Below are 27,078 nucleotides of genomic sequence, written 5' to 3'. Positions count from 1 at the left end.
CTGTAACGTTGCTACCAATTGGTGAGAGTGATCTTGGGGTCTTAACTTGGGAGGTGGCTAAAGGTGTGGAATCTACACTTAAGACAGGGTACATGTGGAATTATCGGGCTGGAAAATATGACAAGCTTAAGAGATTGATTGGTACAATACCATGTCATGTACAACTGCAAGGGGTAGAAGTTGACAGTGCATGGGAGGTGGTTAAAAAGTGTTTGCATGAAGAAATGGCTGACTGTATACCTAGAGTCCGAATAATAAGTCAAGTAGGAGTTAAATGGATAAATAACACCATTAAGCTTGAGCTGCAAAAAAAGAAACAACTATGGAGGGAATTTAAGGAGAAAGGTGACCGGCAGGCACATGAACAGTATAAAGCCCAGGCCAGAAGGGTAACCAATGTGGTAAGAAAAGCAAAAAAAGGATTAAAAAGAACATTGGCCATGCATGCTAAAGAGAATTCTGAACAGTTTTTTCGATATGTTGCAAGTAAAAGAAAAAATGTATATGGCAGAATGATTTTAAAGAATGCCGATGGTAGGGAGGTAACTGAATCAGTTGATATAGTTGAATTACTGAGCGAGCACTTTGCAAGAGTATATCGTCCAGGTGGTGACATTGCAGAAATGAATGAACCAAAAGATTATAGGGGAATTGTGGTGAATGAGGTGGAAGTGAGTAGTCTATTGCAAAACCTCAATTTCAATACATCTGTGGGATTGGATGGTATACCAGCTCAGAAATGGCTGACTGTATGTGAAGCAGCTAAAAAATTTTCAGTACCCTTGACCATTTTGTTTAATCTGAGTCTCGGGTCTGGGTTAGTCCCGAGAGGGTGGAAAGAGGCGAAAATAGTTCCCCTACATAAAGGAGGTTCCAAGACTACTGTTGTAAATTACCGACCGATTAGCGTATCAGGAATCGTTGTCAAGGTCTTGAAGAAACTAGTCAAGAGAAGAATACAGGATTCGATAGAAAGAATGGGATTCTGATAGTGGGGAAACATAGCTTTGTGAAGCGTAGATCATGCCTCAATAACTTGCTCACGTTTTATAACACAGTGACCGCTGAACTGGATAAGGGTAATGGGTTTACAATGAGTCTACTGGACCTTGCCAAGGCCTTTGACAGGATACCACATGGAACTCTAATCAGTAAACTGGAGCAGATGGGGATGGATATAGGGTTGGTGAGAAGGATAGGAGGGTGGTTGATGGAGAGATACCAGAGAGTGGTTTATTCAGGTGTGGAGTCCAAAAGACTGCTTGTGACTAGTGATGTGCCACAGGGTTCTATTCTTAGACGACTACTTTTCGATTTGTTCATTAACGATATAGGAAAGGATCTGAGAGGAAGTGTTCACTTGTTTGCTAATGATGCAAAGTTGGGTAGAGCAATTGTGAGTGCACAGGATCTCAAAATTTTGCAGAATGATTTGGATAGTTTGGTGGACAGGGTTAGGGAAAATGGATGTCAATTTAATCTGGCAAAGTGTAAGATTATGCATTTTGGAGTGAAACGATTAGCTAGCAGCAGTATATCGCATTGGTGGAGCTGTGCTCCAGGAGATTGATGAGGCCAGGGATTTGGGATTGTTGGTGGATAGGGAGTTGAAGTTTAGGGGGAACATTGCAAAAGTGGTTAAATCAGCTCATCAAATCACTTGGTTACTGAAAAATACTTTAACAAGCAGAGACAAACAGGTTATTGTTCCTCTATATTGAGCCCTGTTAAGACCCCATCTGGACTGCTGTGCCCAGATATGGGTGCCAGGGTTTCTTCTTGATGGGGAGGAGGTGGAGAGGATCCACTGAGAAGTGACCAAGATGGTGGCAGGTCTGTGGAATGAACCTCATGAGAACAGATTGAAGATTTGTGGGTTGCAGAAATTGGTTGATATGTTTGAGACATTCAAATTACTGAAGGGCTTCTAAAAGATTAATCCAGAAGATATTTTGAGAACAGGACTGGTAGTGGGAGGACTAGGGGCCATACCTGGAAGCTGGGCAAGAATGTAGTTAACAAGGGTGTTAGAGCTAGGTTTTTTATTTGGAGAGTGGTAAATGAGTGGAATAAGCTGCCAGAGTCTGTTGTGGGTGCTATGACCATGAATGAGTTCAAGGCGAGGTATGATAGATACTGTGTGAATATCGAATAATTGTTCTTGACATGATGTTAGTGCCTCCCTCGATGGTTCTGTTGACTCCTTGGAGTTGCCCGAAATAATAGTAATAATAATAAAAATAATAATATCTTTTAGTGATGTCACCTCTAACTGATACTGATAAATGCAATGTGAAAAAAAAAAGAAAGAAACACTTCCCCACAACGCTCCCGCACCCCATACTCTAACCCCTGTTCCTCTCTCCTGTAGAAAATGTCTGCACAGGCTAGCAGAGATCAGTGAGCTCATCATTTGCAGTTATCTTTTAGTGATGTTTCCTCCAACTGATACTGATAACTTTGGATGAAAAAAACGCGTTTTTTTTCCTCCAAAGTTACCAGTATCAGTTGGAGGTGACAACACTAAAACATATTCGCAAATTATGAGCTCGCTGATCTCCACTAGCCTGAGCAGACATCTTCTGGAGGAGAGGGGAAAATAAGGTGATGATGGGGTTAGGGGTTGGGTAGGGGAGCATTGCAGCGAAGACCTCTGTCACCCTCTTGATGAACTTTTCACTTCCACCACCTAATGCTATTTTTTCCATCCCAACATGTTCGGACATATGAGTGAGAGATATAGTCACATGGTCTAACATCCAAACACTTTTTGAGGATAAAATACTTAACATATTAAGGACAAATAATATAGAATAACCTTCAAGCCACAGAGATAAGATTTTACCTATGATGTCTCAAAGTAAGATAATCTCACATCAACATCATATCCAACAGCATGTAGAAACATGTCCGTGTATCATCTGTGCAAAAGTTTCATTTTGGAAGGAACAGTCAAGGTTAAGGGTGAGGTAAACAGTAATATAAGGAAAAACAAATGAGTCAAGTCTCTTTGCAGTTATGGCAATTCGTTCATCCAATCCACTGTCATATTGTGTTGTGGTGTTTTGTATCCAGGAGAGTAAAGTAAAATAATGGGTGAGCCATAAAAGTCATTGAAATTTTCTTTCTTCAGGAAAATATCACAAGACAAATCTCTTCACATAGTTCTAAAAGGATGGAAATCGATTATTATTTTAAAAGACACATACATTGTGATGTATTTATCCAGGACCACTTGAGAAAGGTTATGCAGGAAGTGGTCTGATATCATTGGCTACTTGCAAAGAAGAGTTGACTATGAAATGGGCCTCGGTGAGTGTTATATTTTTAAATGCCAAGATGGGGAACTAATACTTGATGATACAGGAGCTGATAGAAGCAAAGTTTTTTCTATTAGTTGTGAAGAAGCTGAGAGATTTTCACCAAAAATCTATGACATTGATAATCACTATTTTTGGAAACTGAATTACCAGCTATTCGTATCATGTGGAATATTATCGTTAATGATTTAAATTCATCATTGGTAAAATTAGACTTTCAAGATTTTATCCAATTTGATAAAGATTCTTTATTTTGGGACATTTACTAACATTTTACGAAAACTGTTTGTATATATTTTGTGAGAAAATAATACACTGAATATTTAGGAATGCATGGTGTCATTTCCAGACTGACACAATATCGAGCGTATGGAGCTGTGCTTACTATGGTATCTCATTTAAAAATTGTTTTGCATGACCAGCTATTTTGATGTAATGTAACCAAGAAACAGTGAGTAACAAAAATTTTATTCATTGAACTCTTTGGAAAATGTTAAGAGTGTAAACAAAATATTGTGAAATATTTTTAGCTAATTACATTTTCTATTTTTTCTCAGTGAATGTACTTGTAAATAGTATTTTATCAAAAGAAAATATGCATTTGTAAACTTAAATGAAAAAATATGTGTGCTTTTGTTGTTGTGTTTTTCCACAGTGAATGTTTTACTGAGTTATTCTGATTAGAACTTAAGATTTAAATCCATAACTTTATACCTTAATTCATTTCTGCTTAATTATATTAAAAAAATCACTTCTGTGAAATTAATGCCAGGAATGGGGGGAGAAATTGTTGAAAACTGATATCCATGTATTGATTATTTTAGAAATTGTCTAATGCTACCTATTGACATTGGTTGAGTTATCTGAAAACAATTCGTTCACATAATCGAAAATCCGAACTTTTAGAAATTGGTTGTTTTACAGACAAACAGCAGATAATTAATCCAAAAACGTGACGTAAACTCTTAAAGTTTGGTATAGAAAAATATTTGTGTTCTCCAGATAAGAACTAAACAAATTTTACCCCTCCCCACAATAAGTAAGATAAAAATAAACAAACAGTATATCCAACAGCATGTGAAAAGATGTCGTTGAGTTATCTGTGTAAAAGGATCATTTTTGTAGGAAAGGTCAGGGTAGGGCATAGTAAGGGTAAATGATTAGACTCTATGTTTTTTACTATAAGAAAAAGACATAGAGTCTAATCATTTTGGATTTAAGGTAATCATTCTTCCACTGCAGCTGCTGGTTTGTGTTTTGGTCTTTTGTGTTCGGTAATGTAAAAATAATGGGTGAGCCACAAAATTCTTTTGAAAGTTTCTTCGTGAAAAGTTCTAATTGTTTAGAATTTGTATGAGAAATTTAACATAAAATATAAGATCAGAGCTAATAATCATTGAATTAATAATAATAATAATAATAATAATAATAATAATAATAATAATAATAATAATATGAAGTAATCTAAGAAGAAGAAGAATGAAGGAAAACGATTATGAAAAATCGACAGTGGGTGAAAAATGCGAATTTTTAGTTATCATTGGAACAATTGATTGTCAATTTCTTTTGAATAAGACTTCAAATTTATTTTCTAAAGAAATTTGTATTTCTGATGGAATTATTGTAAGATATGCATTGACACCTTGTAGTTGGAATGAATTACCTGAAAGAGTTAAAAAACAGAATTCTTAGTTAATAAAATATAACCATCAGGTGAAGTGGGAAATTAGTTCACTATCTCTGGACAAACTAAGCAATTGGATGATAGAATCAACATGCAAACATCAAATATTACTTGCCAAAAGAAGAGAAAAATCAAAAACATTAACGAGTTTGATAGGGAGGCCTGTTCTTGATTTAAATGAAATTGGATGCCCAAAACGTTAAAACATAACGTGTACTTTTAAATGCTTTTGGAAACATAACGAAAGATTCTGTGCTTTTAATAATGCTCAGAAATATATGTATTGGTTTCAAAAAAATAAATATGCAACTCTTAATTTTACTACAGTAATAAATACCCAACGATCACCAAATGAAAATTAACATTCAGGTGTGAATGACACTGTGAAAAACCACATGATGGCAATTACACAAGGATGGCAAGAACCTTTTAACAATAGTGCAAATTTAACAATAAGAAGATTAAGGAACAAAAAATAGATTATATTTTTCACTTTATTTATTTTCTGTATGTTATATTCAGTAAATACAATCTGTAAATAATATTTCTGCAAATAACATGTGTAAATTTAAATGAACAAATTAGATGTCGTTGATATGTTATGCAAATCTAAGTAAGATCATAACATTTTTTCCTTTGTGAAATTTCATGCCACAAACTAACCAGAGACTTATTTTGAAAATCCACTCAATCAAACTGTGACAACTCTTAGAAGCAAAAGGAAATGGGTATTAAATTAATAGGCAATATTTTAGTGGAGAATATTTCACCTGAAAAGTCACAAAAAATAAAAAGGTATCATAGCATGCAGATAACAAGTGAATCAACATGCACATATTAAAAAATACTCGCCATTGGAAGAGAAAAATAAAAAACATTAATGAACTTAATAGCCGGACCCTTTCTTCATTTAAATGATACCAAATGATGAAAACAATATGTGCATGAATTTCAAAACTTTGAAAAAGCTGATAAATTTCTTGTTTACTGTGACCCTCAAATATTTCACTCAAATAAATATTTGAAGGAAAACTTTTTTTTCTTTACAATTTTTCTTTATTTCTTTCTTTCTTTCTTTCTGAGCTAATTTTCATTTGAAATACGAATAAATAGTTATTTTTTGTATTAAAGAATATGTAATATAATAATTGTGTTAAAATATATATATGAATATCCCTACAGTGAAATAAATGTCGGGCTGAGAAGATAACAGTTAATTGGGACTAATGGAAATGAGTTTTACAAAGTTGAACTATGTTAAAACCATAGTTCTACTTCTTTTGAAATGTCACATGAAAAAAAACACATGAATGACACGTAAGCACCAGTGGCAAATCATAAACTATGAACAGTGCAAATGTTAAATAAGAAGAATAAGAAAAAAATTTACTGTCTTCTTCATGTTATTTAATTTCTGTATGTTAGATTCAGTAAATACAATTTGTTAATAATATTACAGTCAAATAATAGGTAACATAGAAATTAACAAAGTATATATTACAGAGCTATTATTTATTTGAAATAATACAAAATAACTATTTATTTGTTGTGTTGGTAAAAGAAGTTTCTAAACAAAAATGCTGCAGAACTCATATATTCGTTATTTAAAATTACTAATGCTAAAAAAATAAATAAAATAAATAAATTTCAGTTACAGAAATAGGTTATGAGCACAAGGAATTGAAGGTAAAATTAATAGTCATATTGGTTTTTAAAAAAATAAATGCAAACATTAATTTACTACAGCAATAATTTTCCATGGTAACCAAGAGTTCCATCCTAAACACATGATTTGTCACCTACATATAACAAATTGGTGACTGGATAAAAGAGATATCTTTAACATAAGACTTAATGAGAAATGTACAGTATTGGAAAATAAATTCACATATATTTTATTTAGTTATTTATTTTGCTCAGTTATTCTCTTAGAATATGTAGTTAAACAGAATTTTACAAGTGAAATAGAGAAAATAGCCAAACAATTTGAAAAAAAAATCATTTCACATATCAGAATTCCATACTCTAACAGCATTCAGTATTTGAAACCGGAAATAATACTTATCGTAAACAAAACGGTGCATAGACTTTCCCACCAAGCTTCGGTAAACATAGAATGAGCAACTGTGGGAAAGAATTCATAGAGAGAACCAATCAGATAGTAATCTAAATTAAGTAGTCAACTAACTTTTCTGGTTATTTACAGAAATATCTTTCAATTCCTATGTTTTGTGTGTTTGTTTTTGTGCTGTGAATATATGTTATCCCCAGTAACCTATAATGAAAAAGTCAACTTCATTTTCAGACTTGTGTTTGTGTTCTGTGCTGTGAATATATGCAACAAATCAACAATTTGGAATATTCAGAAAACCTAGATAGCACCAAGATGTTCCCATCCTGGAAAGAAATGTAAGTTTTTTTTAACTTAAACATAACAATTTATAATTATAAATTCAATAATCACTTCTCGTATGTTTTTGTAAACGTAATTGTAGCTAAATAATTTTTTTTTCATAAGAATAATTACAGAGTACATATTAGATTATCAACAAGGATACATTCGCGACTTTTGATAATTAATGTGTGTGTGTTTATGGGACACCAGAATATAACTAAATTATTCAGAAAAGCCTAATCACTGCTACCATCTCGACTCTACTCTAAGAATTCCCACCTTTAACAGGAAAGAAATACCCCAAAATGTATTGGAAAATTAGTACTTACATCTATAGGCAACCAAACACAAAACATGATGACAATGATGGTTGTGTGTCACCCTGGGAAAATTCCAAGATATCTTATCTCAAAAATATCGCCCACAATTCCATAGGGAAACCAAAACACCATGTGAAATCACAGAGAGACATATGGTCCCGAGAAATATCCAAACACATAACGTCACGATTCCTTATCTCTAAACACATCCACAATGCTTTAAGCAAACCAAACACACCGTATGATGTCCCTGACAGATGAGGGCCCCCAGCAAAATTTGAAACATTTCCAAACTTTATCTTTTCACTATCCATCACCCATAATGCCATACTCAAGCCATTTACTAATCTACAGCTCATAACAACACATATCCAGGACACTGACGTCACTCACCCTACCCCTATTTGGTTCATAGTATCCCAACAAACATGACACGAATGCTTATCCACTGATGTATCTTCCTTTTCCATATAAACAATAACATCACTTATTTACAACTAAGTACAATGGTTAAAATAAGAACATGCAATTTGACTCATCAGAATTAGTAACACGAAAATCATGAATATGAGAACTGATTGATCAGATTTGAGTGTATTGCGATATTAATATTCATTCATTGGATCGAATTGCAATCTGTACCCTTACATATCTGACCACATTGGGGATAAGATGATCTAAGAAAGTCTTTGTCAGAATCGGTTTTGTAAATAATTCCTGCAGAAAAAAATTATAGTGCAAGAAAGGTTGCCAACATAATAATTAAGAAATAAAATAAAATAAAAATAATAACAAAAAAGAAGAGGCTTCAATTGCAGTTATTTTTTTTTTATTAAAACTCTATTAAACTCTTCATAAATGTCTTAGAATTAAATAGAAATGTTTGCTTACTTCAAACTTTGGATAGTAGTTGAATGCAATGCTTTCCATGTTTCCAACATTAATCTGAATGTCCACAGTTGAACAAAGCTGTCTAGATAACAAGTAGCATAAAGTTCACAAATGAAAATAAAATTTATTGAAGAGCAAACACCTTAACTTACATTACTAAAATTTATTAAGGTTAATAGTAGTGGGGTCACTTTGAACTAGATCAAGATCAAGATAAGATAAGAATTTGTGACATCATGAGTATGGAATGCTTTGAAATGCCCTCAGAGACATATCTCTCAATGACTTCGCATTGTGGCTTTTGGTGCACGTATGGCATTCTGGATAATTGGTTGCATATGGAATTCTGGGTAATGGTTTGCATATGGAATTATGGGTAATGATTAGAGATCAGGATCATATCTCTCTGTGACATCACACTGTGTATTTTGGTTCGAGTGTGGAACTCTGGGTAATTGTTTGTGTATGGAATTGTGTGCAAGGGTTAGAGATAAGATAGACTCTATCTGATAGAACATGGAATCCTTGGAATTTACCTAGGTGACACTTGTGTCAATGATGCCTTTATCCACAATTCCACACTTCAACCAAAGACACAACATGATGCCAGTGAGAGATGGGTCCACAGGGAAATTTCAAGGATTCCATTCTTTAACCATCATCAGCTCATGACGTCACTTAACTTTATCTTATCTCTAACCAATATCCACAATGCCATGCACAAACCATTACCCAGAATTCCACACTCAAACCAAAGACACAACACGATGTCCATGACTGGTGGCTCCTGCAGAAATTTCAAACATTCCATACAATAAATTCCATGAATACTCTAAATTCCATACTGAAACCATTACCTATAAGCCACCACTGAAAACTAACAAAAACGAAACACTCACAGAACTCATGCAATATGCAGGGAGTCAAAAATACCCAAAACAATAACGTCTCCTTTTCACTTCAATGAAATGACATCACATTGGACAGAAATCTATAAGGAACAAGAATCGACTGCATTTTCAGTTTATTTACTGCAATTGGCTCTTTCAGGATGTAGATCATGTTGTGTGTTGTGCTGTACTGTACTGTTTTGTGTATCACATAAAGTAAAAAAATGAACGAACCCAAAACTCTTTGAAATTTTTCTTTCTTCAAGAAAATAGCAAGAGACAAATCTTGTGAAATATATCTAGGTAATTACGTTTGAATTTTTCATTTATACTTGAAAAATAATATTTCAGTGAAATAAATGTGTATTTGTAAACTGAAATGAACACATTTAGGCGTTGTTGACATGTTCTCCATATTTAAGAATATTTATTCTACTTTGAATTTTTAATAAAGTCACCATTTAATTAGAAAAGTTTGTAAGATCTTAGAAGCAGTAATTAGCAGCTGAGATTCCACTAATTAATTATTTTAGAAAATACGATTATCAGAGAAAAACGTGACTGTGTTTGAGGGGGTGAGGGAGATTCATTGTTAACCTGTAATTAATTATGTGTGTGTGCATGCATGTGTGTGTGTGTGTGTGTGTGTGTGTGTGTGTGTGTGTGTGTGTGTGTGTGTGTGTGTGTGTGTGTGTGTGTGTGTGTGTGTGTGTGTGTGTGTGTGTGTGTGTGTGTGTTCAAGGGAGCAGAGTGGTTGATACCACTTATAATCAGAAATTAAGTATTTTAGAAAATGTGAACATTTTTAATTATTTTAGAAAATGTAAACATGAAAGAAAAAAACAGTTTGTGTGTGTGAGGAGATGAGGGAGACACCACTGATATCCATTAACTAATTATTTTAGAAAATGTCTACTGGTGTATTGGCAAATATTTTCCCTTTGTTCCACAATCGATCCAAATAGCCAATCACTTGAGCAAATATCCTCTCAGAATTCCAATCTCTAGGCATTATCCATAATGCCACATGTGAACAAAAAATCTCATCTCACATTACTAACAAATACCAACACATCCCAGAATTCTATGCTGTGACCATTACCCATTATTCCACACTCGAACCAATGACAGAATGTAATGTCAATGAAGGATGGTTCCCCCACAGAAATTTCAAAAATTCCATACCCTAAACATCACCCAAATTCCATACTCGAAAATTTACCCACAATTCCACACTAAAACCAAAGACACAACATGATGTCATCATTGACAGATGTGTCACCCAAGAAAATTTCAAGGATTCCATACTCTATTGTATCTCTAAAAATCTCCCACAATTCCATATGCAAACAATTACCCAGAGTTCCACTTGAACCAAAAGACACAATGTGACATCACAGAGAGAGAGAGAGAGAGATGTAATCCTGATATTAGAAATAATATCAGGATCATATCACCCAGAATTCCATACACCACCATTCCCCAGAATTCCATATGCAAACAATTACCCAGAATGCCATAAATTCCCCAGAATTCCCCAGAATCCCATATGCAAACAATTACCCAGAATGCAATAAACAAACTAAAAGACACAACATGGTGTCATTGACAGATGTGTCACTGAGAGAAATTCCACGCATTCCATACTCATGACATCACGAATCCTTCTCTTATCTTGATCTTGTTCTGGATCAAATTGATCACACTACTACTACTACTAAGGTGTTAGCAAAGCAAGTGAATTATTTATTTTTCTTTCCATGCAGAAGAATATACTCACACGTTTAAAAGTGCATCCTTAGTCTTAGAGCAAATAGTATATTTGCACATTTTCTATAATAAATTGAGAGAAAAAAAGAAACAGAATGATCTAGAATATGTGAAGCATAACATGTAAATTTAATCTCCATTAGAGTAAGATGCAATCTCTGAATAATATCATTATAAGAACAGATGAAGTTATTATTAGACTCTTTAATATGATTTTATTTAGAAAATAAATTTAAAAGAATTACCATGCGAAGTATTCTACAATTTATTAAATGAAGAGACAGTAAATATCTTTTGAATTGAAATATTAATTGATTATTAATATTATTATTACTATTATTATTATTAATATTACAGAAATTTGTAATATTATTAATATTACAAAAAACTATTACAGCAACAAATTAACAACAGCTCAGAATGATATACAGGAAACCTGGAACCTGATTAATGAAATATTGGACAAATACACAGAAACAATAAAACACAGCTTTGCCTGCGACCCCAAATCCCTCAAACAGTTGGCAAACAACTTTAATCAGCACTTCGTGAACTCTGTCCAAAAGCTACAAGAAACAACCTTTCCTCACACAAACGAACATTCTCCACTAGGTCCACAAGCAGCCCAGTCGATGTGGTTCCCCACAGTAACAAAAGAAGAACTATCAATGGCAATTCAACAAATTAATCCTAACAAAGGACCGGAGACAGACGGAATCAGACCAAAAGACATCAAGAAACACTCAAACAACCTACTTCCAGTTATACAAAAACTGTTAAATAAAATCTTCGAAACGGGACACATACCTGAAACACTGAAGACTGCGTTAATTACACCCATACACAAACAGGGAAAAAGAAACATTATAAGTAATTACAGACCCATCTCCACGCTGTCTGTAATCAACCAAATCATGGAGCGCATCGTGCATCAGAAACTCTCCACATACGTTGAAAATTTTCAAATCATACTGAAAACACAGTATGGCTTTCAAAAATATAAAGGAACAGCAACACTTCTGGAAGACTTCACAGATCTAATAAACGCTTCAGTGGATAAAAACAGAATAACATTAGTGGTATTCATTGACATAACAAAAGCATTTGACACACTAACACATAAAACCTTGTTAACGAAACTTACCCATATCGGAATTGGAGGTCATCTACTCCAGTGATTTAAAGCATACACGAAAAACAGAAAGCACATAACATGTATATGATCAGCATACAGCAAAGAGGTACATGTAACCTGTGGAGTACTGCAAGGAGCTGTCCTATCTCACATTCTATTTAACATATACACACATGACATAAGCTAACTCCCCCTAAAAAGTAAAATCTTCCAGTACGCAGATGACACGGCCATAGCATCCATTCACAACAATGCAAATATCGCTTACACAAATATGCAACACGACATCAATCAAATCACTAACTGGTTAACCAAAAATGGCATATATATAAGCCCTGGAAAAACAAAGCTAATGGTATTCAAAAACCCACAAACCCTACCCATAGAAAATAAATATCTCACTATCCAACATTCATCCTCCTATACACAAAGCACAGAACCTAAAATCACCCCCATCACACAGGAGAAAACAACACCCTATCTCGGACTTCACTTCGATGCTGATCAAAGTTGGAATAGCCATACAAATTACCTACATACCAACCTTAGGATAATAGCAAGCAAACTATATGGATTAAAAGAAATTGCCCCAACCCACATAAAAATACTAATTTATAAAGCATTATGTGAATACATTTTAAGATATGCAATCACATCATATGCATTCTGCGCAGACTACAGACTTAATAGGCTACAATGGTTGCAAGATAAAATGGTAAAACTGATATTCTGGGAACAACCCACTCTTATGCAGGAAACACTGACAAAACACAAAATATTTAAGGTGAATTGCCGCTACACAGTCATGTTAAAACATTAGCCCAACATATAGAGTAACCAGAACAACATATCAATTAACAAGACCACAGTCAACAAGCTACATAACATATAAATACAACAATTCCAATTGCAAAGCCACCCGAAACTTCTACGTACCTGACATGATAAACAAACTGCCGTTCGACAACAGAAACCTAGGAACATACAGAGAGCTGAAAGAGGCGCTATATAAATATTATAGCGAGAATGAAAATTAGAACAATTCCTGTTTCTCTCTCCCCCCATACACACGTGCACACACACACACGTATGACAAAAACCATCACTACAAGAACACAAAGAAACAAACACACCATGTCTAAATCCAACCCTATCTGCACAAAAAAAAAGTTAAACTGTAATAGCAGTTGAAGTCTTCCAAGCACGTACCAACAAACAGTAAAATCAACACCCAGCTTGTGACCAGTATAAGAACATAACCAAGAAACCACCACCACCATCTATCATCTATTATCTTCCTCAGATAAGCTCTGCTAAGTTTCGAGGAAGAAAATTATTAACTTGCAAGTATCTGTTATTCACAATTGTAATGTGTTATAAATATTATATATATATATATATATATATATATATATATATAAAATTATTACAGCATCTATGTATGCAATTTATCTTAGACATAATAAATAATTAAATAAATAAATAAATAAATAAATAAATAAATAATAATAATAATAATAATAATAATAATAATAATAATAATTATTATTAGTAGTAGTAGTAGTAGTAGTAGTAGTAGTAGTAGTAGTAGTAGTAGTATGTATATTCTATATTCAAAAATTCTATATAATCTTTATTGTAAATATTAGAAGAACATGTGTTGTAAATATACAGAGGCAAAAAGTATTTTTAAAAATTTTAATTGAAATCCAATGTAGAAAATGTATCACTTTGTGCTGAATTCTGTAAAACAATAAGTTGCAATGTCACTCAAGATGTTTATTGTACGTGTAAATATATTAACAGATCAATAAAAAAAATTATTATTATACAAGTGAACATCTTATCTCTGACTTTACTTCGATGCTGATCCTATTTGGAATAGCCATGGAAACACAGGATAATAGCAAGCTAACTATATCTACTAAAATGCCTTGTTCTGAAACACACAAAATACTAATCTACAATGCACTATTTGAAAACATTTTAAGATACATAATTACATATATGCTTTCTGCACAGACTACAAACTTAACAGGTTACAACTGTCACAAAATAAATTGCTGAAACTGATATTCTAGAAACTGCGAACAGACTACACTTATACGGCAGCAAGGACAGAACACAAAATATTTACCGGGAAACACATTCCGCTACACAATCATGTTAAACATTATTTCATTCCAACCTATAGCATTACGAGAATAACATCTGATAACAAGACAACAGTCACAATCTACATAACATATAAGTATAGTAATCATTACAGCAGTGTTTCTCAAACTCCAGATATCCACATACCCTTATTAAATTTTCATTATTGCCAAGTACCTCAAAATAATAATAATAATAATAATAATAATAATAATAATAATTAATAAAAAAATAAATAAATAAAGTATATATTATTGTAAATGTCTATTTTATTTGAATTGATATGTTCATGTAAACAAAATATATGATTTATTTTTAATAGAACAAAATTTGGGATAGGTTCTTCTTCATTTCCCATCTATGAAAATCCCCATTAAAGTCATTCATATCACACTTATGAAGATTTTTCATCGTCTTACTGGTTGGTTCTCTAAAGATGTCAGACAACACATCCTTATCAATTTCCTTTGATCCAGATACAATATCAACTTTTTCTTGTCAGCTAATTGTATTTACACTATTGCACTTTTTTGTGCGTTTAATAAATCTAGTCTTTAATCAATGATCCATACTTCAGAAATTAAAAGCTAAAAAAATTACCGTATTTACTCGAATATAACTAGCACGTTTTTCCCAAAATTAAAGCTAAAAATTCGTCGTGCGAGATATATACAAGGATTTTTCAGAAACTAAAATTTTCAGGAAAAAACGGAAAATGGTGTGACTTACCAAGAAACTCCTATCGCTATCACAACTTTTGGCACTGCGAACAGTTCCTTGTGTGCATCTACCCAAATAGCTTCATCTTCTTTCCCAATTCAAGCAAAAATTACTAGTAATTTACAAGAATTGAGACATAAAATGTGGAATCCTTCACAAATGAATTATGAGATGTAAAAGCAGAGCGCGAAACAGACAGCAATGGTAGGCAAGTAGGGATTCAGCAGCTATGAAGAAGTGCTTATAATTGTTGCAGTATTAACAAAAGAAATAGAAACAGAAGAAATAACGTGCATTCCTATCCCTAATATACAAGGCATCAGTGAACGTATAGCAAGTTTTCAAACCACTGCATATTTTTGTTGTCTTTCGACCGTTTAGAAAAATCTCCAACTTTCTTACTTCTCCTAAAGACAAGCCTCCAGATCTTAATCATCCAGGTGTCTACCAGATTCCATGCCCTTGTGGATTATCTTATTTCGGACAAACGGGAAGATCTCGCTCCATTCGGCTAGAAGAACACCAATCTTATATTGAATACTTTAAACCTGAAAAGTCTGGACTTGCAGAATATGCCGTCTTCACTAGACACAGAGTTCATTGCATTGGAGAAAGACAAGAGTTCTTCACAAAAGTCAGTTTCTCCTGGAACGCCTTTATATAGACACATTTGAAACTCTACTTCATTCTCCTAACTTAAATAGATCCGACGGCTTACGTCTGTCCCCTTTATGGGAGATAGTACTTTAGAAATCAGCTAATCTTTCATAACTTTTAATTGTATTGATTTTTTTTCTAGGAAATGTATTGACCATTTCAGTTATCTTACACCAGCTAATTGTGGCACTTTTTGGAATTGTCAGTTAGTTTAATTTGAGCTTAATATGTACTGAAGATGCTTGTGACACACAGGCAAAAATTATACTATTAAATAATTTTTGTACGTGAGTTTTTTTCCGTTATTAATTTTGTATCGATATGTCTACGCACGGTATATATATTCAACAACATTCACTATATATATATATATAGTGAATGTTGTTATAGCAGTTTCACATATTATTCGAATTCGGTTGAAGATAGTTAGCATTTCAACTCAATTGTCAGTATGCTTTTCGGGCGATTTCAGAAAAATATACAAATACTGGAGTTAACCCACAACACATTTTGTCAAGGTATTACTTAGCACTTCTGAAGATATATTGAGCCTTGGTTGAAGGAGAAAACCTTCAACAAAGAAAATCAATAAACAACAAGCAATTGGCTGAAATATGGACAACACATGTTCACTTCAAATCTAACAAAACAGCAAGGGAAGGTAGAAGCAATAAAACCATCTTGTTTGTCACATCACCCCTCTTTTATTACTCTTCATTCTGCCACTCCAAATTAAAATAGTGGCAGAATGTTCATTCCACGAACATTCTGCTGCTATTTTCTTTAAGTATTCATTTGTTTTAATAATTTTTACTTACTTATGCAATTTTAATTTGTGTTGTTTGGATAATTAAAATATATAGATTTATTTGGTTAATTTAAGCCTGTGGACCACCCGTCTTATCGTCGCGGACCACCTGTGGTGCGCGGATCGTAGGTGGAGAAACACTGCTATAGGGTTCTCTCACCTTATGCGACCCCTAATTCATAAGTAGTATAGAAATAGAAGACATGACACAACATAAATAAAAAATGAATTTTAATTAGGAAAAGTATTTTGGACATTTTTCTAGTATTTTGTTTTATTCTCTTTTTTGGGGGGGCAGGGCCCATTGGTCCCCTCCCTGGGTGCGCCACTGGGTACGGCATAACAATCTATGCTAACACATCAAACAGTCATTCAGTGAAAATAGAAACATTACAATGGAAAATTATTTCACCAGTGATTTGGAGACCTCAAATACAGCAGCCAATAACTGAACCCTATAAGGGAGATGCATAAAATCCTTAGCATAAAAAATCTGAAACTCTAATTAATTTTACAAAGTAATTACTTCAATGTAGGTTTTTCCTCCCGGAAACTCGGGTTTTTCGTCCTGTAAACTCAAGAAAATCGACCCTAGAACCCACATTATTTCAGACAGTAAATATATTGTGTTAGCGTTAGGGACCACGAGATGGCGGCATATTTGAGCCATCTCTCTTCACTGTGTACCGCTTAATTAGTGATAGCCTTGGGCCATCTATCTCTGATTGGTACCAGTGGAGATTGAACTGCCCACTCAGTCTCCAAAAGTTAGATAGGGCTAAATGGCCTCGCCTGCTCCCAGTACACGGGAATAAAAAGGCATTAGCTGAGTTTTTTTAATTACTTCAATAACACCTGTAGCATAACACGATCACCATAACTCTTTATACTCCAACATCCTTCAACAATTTATACGGTTGTGTAGTGAGATCAGATCTCATACTCATGCTACTCAACAGCCTACTACAAAATTTAAATCACATAGACAATTAGAGAACATTAAAACACGAACTGTGGAAGCTTTACCAACACAATTAATAAGCACTCAAACCTGTTTTTCACTACGCAGCACCCAGCATCCAACGCAATGGCTGTTTTTCACCAATAAATTATTCCAAAAATACAGTGTATGCTAATCCCACTCTTTTCTTAAAAGCTAATCAGAACTTCTAAGTAGGTGGGATTAGCACGCCTTAATCAAATAATCCTCATTAGCCAATCACTACAATTCATTTCAAAGTCCCAATACCTTAACCGATAATAATAAGAATGATACTTATGATTATTCTTGCTATTGTTATTATTATTATAGTTCTTCTGTACTAAACTGAAAATATATATGCGAATATTCTGAATGTAAATAGTCATATGATAAAGATAACATTTTTATCACTCGCCTCTGGATCCTCTCCTCCTCCTCCCGAGCATCACCAAGAAGCCCTGTTGTCCAGATCTGCTCTCATTAGTCAAGATTGGGATCTTATCAAGGCTCTATAAAGAGGAATAATAATCTAATTCTCTCTGCTCCTCAAAAAAATCTATAAAGAGGAATAATAATCTAATTCTCTCTGCTCCTCAAAAAATTGTTCAGTAATCAAGTCATCGGATGAGCTACTTTAGCCACTTTTCCTATGTGTCCTCTAAATTTAACTCAGTATTCACTAACACACCTAGTTCTCTGGAGTACAGTTCCACCAATGTATATTGCTGGTAATATTTTCACCCTAAAATGCATTACCTTACACTTTACCACATTAAACTGATATCCATTCTCCTTTGACCATCATTCAACCTATCCAAATCACCCTGCTAAATTTTGATACAATCTGTATTAACTACTACTGTTCTACCCAACTTTCCATCATCAGCAAACAACTGAACAGCTCTCCTCAGATTATTCCTATATCGTTAATGAACGAATTAAACACTAAGGGTCAAAGAACAGAACAATGTGGCACGTCACTAGTCACAGGCCTTCTTTTGGAATCTACTTGTGAAGAAACTAAACTCTAATATCTCTCCATCAACCACCCTCCTATCCATCTCTGTAACCCTGTAATCATCCCCATGTGCTGAAATTTACTGATTAGAATTTCATGTGGTACCCTGTCAAAGGCCTTCGTAAAATCCAGCAGTTTCATTGAAAACACATTCCCTTTACCCAATTCAACTGTCAGTATATTATACCTTCTCAAATCCATGCTGTTCACCCCATACAGTGTCCAATTTCCATCTATCCAATCCTGTCTTTTGCTCTTCATCAACTGCTCCAATACTTTGACAGCAACGCCTGGTATGCTGTTCTTTTGGTAATTTCCTACATCAGTCTTGGAACCTCCTTTATGCAATGGAATTATTTCCCCCTTTCCAACCCCCTAGGGAATAATCCCGAGATGAGACAGACTTAGATTAAACAATATGGTCAAGGGCATTGACATTTCCGTCACCGCTTCACATAAAATTCGAGCAGGTATACCATCTAATCAGGAGCGAATATTTCCGGTGTGCTAAGTGTGCGGTGCCCATCCAAAATATCAGTATCACCGATATTATATTTTTGCGTTTATTCCAGTTAAAGGGCTCCCTACTTGGCTGCAGACGTTTCGACACTTTGTGCCCTTTGAAAATATGTCAAGAGAACGCAGCAGGTCAAATTCTTAGTGTTCTAGTATTTTTAAACCCCTAGGAAGGTGAGGCTGGGTGACCTCACATTTTGAACTCACCCAGCACATAGCGGTTGTGATTGGTTATTGTGTCAACCAATCCAATTGAATGTTGGCATTTATCATGAGATAAGTGCTTTCTTAATCCAATGGCTGTATCACAAATAGCGGTTAGATATGTTTTCTAGAAAATTTGAAAGTGGATGTTATCAAAAAAAAAGCTAACTGTTTCCCTTGATTTAGCAGTATAGCATCTGTTGAGGTTGCAAAGTATTTTAGCGGCATAGAGAAAATTTTATTCTAGTCTTCCGAAACGACAGATAGTAAAAAATATCTATTCCCAAATAGAATGAATATTCTGCGTATTATAAGAGGTTGTTGATCTACAACAAAATACCAGGATATATGAGACTAACAAAACAGAAGAACCGCTGATACTAAAAAATAAAATAAAAGAAAAAAAAAGAAAAGAAAAACTAACGAATGTGGGATTTCCTAAAGTGTGGATAATTCCGTTAATGATCGGAAGTCATGTATACTGAGTCTCAGTAAACGAAATACAATTCTTGGAAAGTGGAGCGAAATATACACAGACCAGAAAAATACACATAACATGTCCAACAAATGTTACAAGATGATTTGCTGCTCCATCAAGCCATATTTATTCCTGCAATACTCTCTCTCTCTCTCTCTCTCTCTCTCTCTCTCTCTCTCTCTCTCTCTCTTCATACATTTTTTTTGTGTTTTAATTATGCCATCATAAATTCACTTATTCATATCTAGACTTTATAGGATCGTGCTATTCACTCTACCAGCAACTAATAGGACACACATATCACGAATGTTAATTAATAATAATTCGTTTAACATTAGCGTATTTCTACTCACACTTATTCTTTCCTTTCATTTCTCATTCTCATGTGTTATAAATGATGGTTCATGTATTTTCATATTTGAATGTTTCAAATATACCAACCAAATATATCATTATCCTTCATTGTTGTTTTCTAATAAATCCTAAAACAGATTGTTCCCCCCACTCTATGCAGAAGTATTCAAAGTTATCCTACAATTAATTGCATTGTACCAATTAAGATGAGCATCGATGCGCTATGCACTCGCAAAACTTTCATACATCGATAAAAAGGCAACGATCCACTCATGGTCGTCTGCAGAGGGTGGGGGGAAACGGGGAATTCCCCCGGGATCGACTAAAACATTCCAGAAATTATAATCCTAAAAGTGATTTCAATATATAACCTTTCACCTTTCACCATGGGAAGCTTCGTCTATCTTAAAATTTTAATATGGGTTGGCCTGATTCAGCCTACAGCGGGATAGCCATAGAACATGTGCTTTTTTGCAGCAATAAAACATGTGTTCCTGTTTTTGGTTAATTTTTTTTATGATTTGTGAAAAAAATGTTCATTACTGTTGTGACTGAGACCAGTCACAACAGTAATGAACTAATTAAGTAAAGACCTAAATGTTACCCTCACTGTAACCACAACAGATAGCGGGGAATATGAAAAGCATCTTGCTTCACTCCTAAAGACATAAATGTCAATTGTCAATTGTCAAACCTTGGTATTTCACGGTCTAGCTACTCACTGAGGAGACCTCAAAAAAGGTTGAAACCGGTCTGGGTAGTCACCCCCCCCCCACCCATAATGTATAACAGTATACATCTCTTAGTGAGAAGTGTTTTACATTATGGGAAATACTAAGAATAGTGATCAGATCTTTACTCACTTTTACAACGAGTTGCACTACCTTTAGACTTGAACTACGTTGGGAGAAGGAGTAAAAAAAACCAAGTTTATAAAATTACTTGGTGGTCCGAAGGTAACATTAAAACACGAACCTTTACACTGTACCGAAGCTGTTAGCGAAGTTGAATCACTTGCGCAATATGTTATCTCGCTGCATGCGGGTGAATCACCGATTTAGAGCTCAATAGTCATTAGTGTGCAAACATGTACGGTTCATTTGAATTATTTCTTACAAGTCGTTAAAATTTTAATATTTTTATTTTAAATTTTATCTTATAAAATTTAAAATAAGACCAAATGAGTATAAAACAAACAAAAAAAAGACTTTCATATAACTTAAGTTATAAATTAAATGTGATAAAGTATGCAAAACAATATGGAAACAGAGCAGCAGAAAGACCATTTGGTCCACCACCAACAGCAAAAAATGGTTAGCGAGTGGAAAAAACAAGAGGAACAATTAAACCTGCTATGTAAACAGAAAAAACATTCCGTTCGCATCTAGAAAAATGGCGAGAATAAAAGTACAAATGAAAAATTGGGTAACAAATCATTGAAACCTGGGAATATCTGTTTCTAAGAAAATTATAATTTTTGAAGCGAAACGATGGGCAACTGCTAATGGAATTTCCAATTTTACCGAATCACTGTCTTGGTGCTTTAGATTTATGAAAAGACACGGGTTGTGTATGCCTACAAAAGCCACTTTACCGCAGAAAATGCCGGCTGACTATGAAGCTAAAATTATAGAATTCCATAGATTTGTCTTATCAGCGAGAAGGAAATTTAACTTTGAGCTTAATCAAATTGCGAAAATGGATGAAATGCCTCTAACCTTTGATATTCCTTCAAATCGGACAGTAGATTCAAAAGGCACCAAATCAATAGTGATCAAATAAACAGGTCACGAAAAAAATCACTACACTGTAGTATTAGCTTGTTGCGCGGACGGAACAAAACTACCCCCTCATGTTAATCTTTAAGAGAAAAACGTTACCGTCAGATGAAATTCCTCGTGGCATTATTATCCAGGTTCAAGATAAAGGCTGGATGGACGAAACAGGAATGAAATTATTGATACAAAAGACAAGGGCAAAACGTCCAGGTGTGTTGTTTAAAAAGTGTGATGTTAGTGGTATCAATTCAGAGCGCATAAAACAGAATCACCCAAGAAGCTTCTAAAAGAAATGAATATAGAATTAGCTGTCATTCCTTACAAGTCAATTACAACCCTTGGATGGATCTATTAATAAACCATTTAATGCTTTTATGCGGGAGGAGTGGAACAAATGGATGGCAAAGCCAAATCACGATGTTACAGCAACAGGACGTATGAAACGGTCAACAATTTCAGACGTATGTACCTGGGCGAAAAATTCATGGAAAGCTCTGAAGGAAGAGACGATTATAAAGTCATTTCAGAAATGCGGGATAATTAATGCGATGGATGGTACCAAATATGACGCAGTTTTTGAAGGGTGTGACAACGATAGCTCAGACGAAAGTAATACGAACGGTGACATTAAGAATTTGGGGTGCGTATAAAGTTCGAATCGGCCAAATGTATTACTAGTAATGATAGTGGTGTTTCCTATTCCCTCGTGTCAGATATGCAGAGCTTGTTTTTGTTAGTTTTGAAAAATAAAAAAAGCTCTTAAATAAGAAACCAATCAAACAATAGTCTGTCCATAATAAAAATTCAAAATTGTGAAATGATTTCTTCAATTTGAATGAGAAACATTGTTGTCAACGTTTTGATATTAGACTGGTGTGTTATCCTGAAAACAGAAAATTCCACACACACACACACACACACACACACACACACACACACACACACGATTACGTAAGCTCTTTATAAAATGAAATCGAAAGAAATCATCGTTTCAAAACCTCTGAACATTTTAGAAAATACAGTTCTTGATTTCTTTTAGATGGATTTGTTTTTTCCTTTAAATTTAATGGCAGTTTAAATAGTTTTTTTATTTTATTTTCATTAAATGTCATTCGCCCTCTCATATAATATATATAAAGATAGATGACTCAGGTGCATGCGTGATGCGCAAAGGGGATGACATAATTTGATATTGTAGAACATATGATTTTGTTATGCGTCTGTGTATAAATATAAATGGGAATTTAAAAAAAAATAAAAATAATGAATGCGAAGAAGAAGATAAGCTGAGTCGATTTATTTACACCTTTCTAACTACATCGAGTGAATTTCTTGGTATTTCGCTACAGTAATCGTGATTAAGTACACAGGCTTGATGTTTCTGTTTTATTTATTTTTTGATTTTTTCAAAGTGTGGCTGTGGATTGGTTTCTTTCCCTCCGGACGCTTCACTTTCCCCTGACAAACGTGAAACCGACACTGAACTCCTTTTGTTTTAGCGACGAGTACATTTTGGTAAAATATTAAATTAATTCCTGCAGTTTATCTCGTTCCCATCCTAAAAGGACATAACCTTTCTGATAGAAAGTATTTAATAATAATAATAATAATAATAATAATCACAACCATTTCAGAAATCCCATAAATCAGTACCAGTTTGGAGATTCCGTAGCTCATTCTGTATAGACGAAGGCCTTTAGTCGGGAAGACCTGCGTGTGATTTTTGTCCGTTACGCCCCTCAGAACAGGGAAACCGGCTTGTGAACACACACGGATCTACAGGCATAAAATACTTAATCCCTCACAGGAGGTCTCAACCACTCCAAAGGGACGATCGAGAACGGCAGAACCCCACACGAATAAAAACAAGTACCACTTTGGATCGGACCATCGTCAGCTTGCCGCAGACGCCCATCGAACTGTATAGATAATGTTTTGTCTTCCCAGAATTCCAAGCTTCGGTTTGTTTACTCCATCATATAAACAGCTTCTTTCTGCATTTATTCATGTTTAATGTGTAATATAAATATATACAGAAATGCAATTTTATTCAAGTTTCTTTAATAGCAATTTTTAAAGTTTTCTCTAACTCTTATCAGAATATTTTCTAGAAAAATATTAAGATTAATGTTTATATTATAATTTTCTAACTTTATATAATATTTGTAATTTTTTTGTTTTGTTTTTAAAACTAGCTTAAAAACAACATGTTTCATCAATATTGATATGTTACATAACACTTGAGACAAAGTGATTATAATCTACTCCGTCAAAAATACCGCTTCATGTAGTTTCACATTTGTATATAGAAGGCAGCACCAGTCCAAAGTGAAGGCTTGCGTTATATTTAGTTACTGGACCAACTGTGGGTAGGATTTCGTTAGGCATTGTGTACAAATTATGGTATAACCATGTCCACCTGTTCACACTGAATCTGAATAACGTACAGTTAAGCACGTGACATTCGATGCTTTCTGGTATTCTAGAACTCAAACTTGAACTCTTCAACGAAAAATGTTATTCTTAAACGCTGATGTGATCGATCCAAATAAATAATGTCTCTACTTATTTGGTGTGCCTGTTTGTTGACAGCTATGGAGACCTTTTGTAAATAGAGCAGTTCAACATCTTACCCAATGCTTTCACTTGAGATGCCTACTGATAAATTAGTTTTGCCGCTCTTTCTAAAATTAAAAAAAAAAAAAATACTCCCAAAAAATTAATTTTTTGGATGAATTGTATTTGGATTGAGACTCAGAACAATCACACTGCATTTCCCCTTTATAAGTAATAGAATAGGAAAGAAATTAATTCAACAGTAATCATCCTGCATGTGTGTGTGTGTGTGTGTGTGTGTGTGTGTGTGTGTGTGTGTGTGTGTGTGTGTGTGTGTGTGTGTGTGTGTGTTGACCCTTCAAAAAGCTGGTGCATCCACTGAATCTATTTACTGGAGCGTATTGTCCTATGGATGGAGATGGCAGTGCAATGATATGGATTTCGTTCATGGAAGCATGCGTACTACACCGTCGAGACTGTACTTGCTGTACATCGGAGCAATTTATGGTACCGGCTTCTATCATTCCAACGCAATACCGCTCCCTGCCAAAAAAAAAAAAAAATGCAACTATTTGTATGCGGTAATGACATCTGAACAGTAGCAGCACAAAACATTAACCTGAAAGAAAAGAAAAGCAGAACGACAGCATGCTCGAGACAAGATATTTTATTAGTGGAACTTATAGATTTTTGAAAAATTGGTGAGTGCTCGCACTCAGAAATGTGTTGACAGTGAATCTCTGCTTTGCAATGAACAGCATGAGTTTACTAAGACAACGTCATATTTTAGCGCCTTGCTCACATTCCATAATGATGTTACCACTGAACTAGACAAGGGGAACACCACATGATACTTTTGGATTTTGCTAAGGCTTCTGCAGAATTGTGACAAAAGGCTGTTTGTTTGACTATATTGTAATATCTTTTTTATTAGCAGTGCGCTTTTGCGTATGTAACCTTTCTTAGTTATTCTATTACGAATTATGTTTATCCACCTTTCGTATTTACTAGTCGTATGCCTATGAACTCTGGAAAATTTATTTGTTAAGACTGCGACACCAGTATTTTTATATCGACATAAGACTTAGTAATATGTCCGGTAGGTCTCTCTTACTGGAGTAAATTCCTTCAACAAAATTTACATAAACAGTCGTGGTTCAGAAGTACTCAAACTACACGTTTAAAGCTTTAGTTGTTTCATTTCACAGATCCGATTTATTCAGGAACAGTGCATTGCAAAATAAGAGATAAGGCTGCACTCTATTGACATATAAATAAAACACATTTATTTGCATTAATAACAAATTAATTAAATAATCGATAGTGAGGTTACTCTCTCTACCTATCCGTTAAACGTTTAGCATACAGAAACAAAATTTCCCTTTCTTGTATTGTATTGTAACAATTATATTGAATTGTTATTTTTAAATAACAATTTAATATAATTACTCAGTTACTTCTCTGCTTATTAAATCAAATTATTGAGACTCTAACTTACAGAAGGTTAGCTAACTATGCTAAGTTATTACACAAATCTTATTCCAATTATTAACAAATCAGAGGACTCCCTTAAAGACACTTCTTATTACTATTTCTTATCAGTCCATCTATAACGTATCTCCTAGATTTGACCTCTGTAAAAATCGATGTGAAGTGCCTTGGTATTTTTAAGCTACATCGAGTTTTCCAACAATATGGAAGACGTTGCATAAACTAGAGAATATGGGTTTCGATTATAAAATATTAACTTGGTTAAGACGATGGCTGACTGACAGATATCATAGAGTCGTATATGGAGGAAAGAATCTGTAAGATTAAAGGTAAACAGTAGTATGACCCAAAAATCAGTTCTTGGTCCAATATTATTCCATCTGTAAATTAATGACGTTGGCAAAGATTTGACATGTGACATAGAGTTATTTATTTGATGATTGAAAGATATGTAAGGTACACAAAGTGCCGAGGAGAGTCTCAAAAAGATATCGGGATTGTGGAATACTGATTATCAAGACGAATTGAGTATTTGTAGATCGCAAACACTGGAAAACAGGAGAAAGAAGGGATATGACCGTAACTTATGAATTTCTGGAAGGGTCACACAGGATTTCAGTTGGTGGAATTTTTCATTTTATGGAAGGTGGGGAAAGGAAATACGATTCTTATTCATTTGTTTATCGTTCGGTCTTATATATTCTAATCCTATTTTATCTAATTATCATATTCTACTCAATTTGAGTGATATTAGAAGAAAACATCATTTTGCCCCTTCAAGTAATTCGAACTAAAATACATCACAGTTTCATACTTTAACGTATATAACATTTAAGAATAAAAAAATGGTATAATAGGATTTTTTCAGAATTTAAAAAAATTCATTCTTTAAAGTTAGAAACAGGAGATTTAATACTACTGAATTTTTTAAAAAAAATTTAAGTTATTCTTTTTAAA

The sequence above is a fragment of the Typopeltis vanoorti genome, chromosome 21 (genome assembly GCF_054136105.1).
Source record: "Typopeltis vanoorti isolate ZY-2024b chromosome 21, IOZ_Tvanoo_1.0, whole genome shotgun sequence".
NCBI classification, from domain to species: Eukaryota; Metazoa; Arthropoda; class Arachnida; order Uropygi; family Thelyphonidae; genus Typopeltis; species Typopeltis vanoorti.
The sequence above is the reverse complement of the archived record's forward strand: the minus strand, read 5'-3'. Positions refer to the sequence as shown.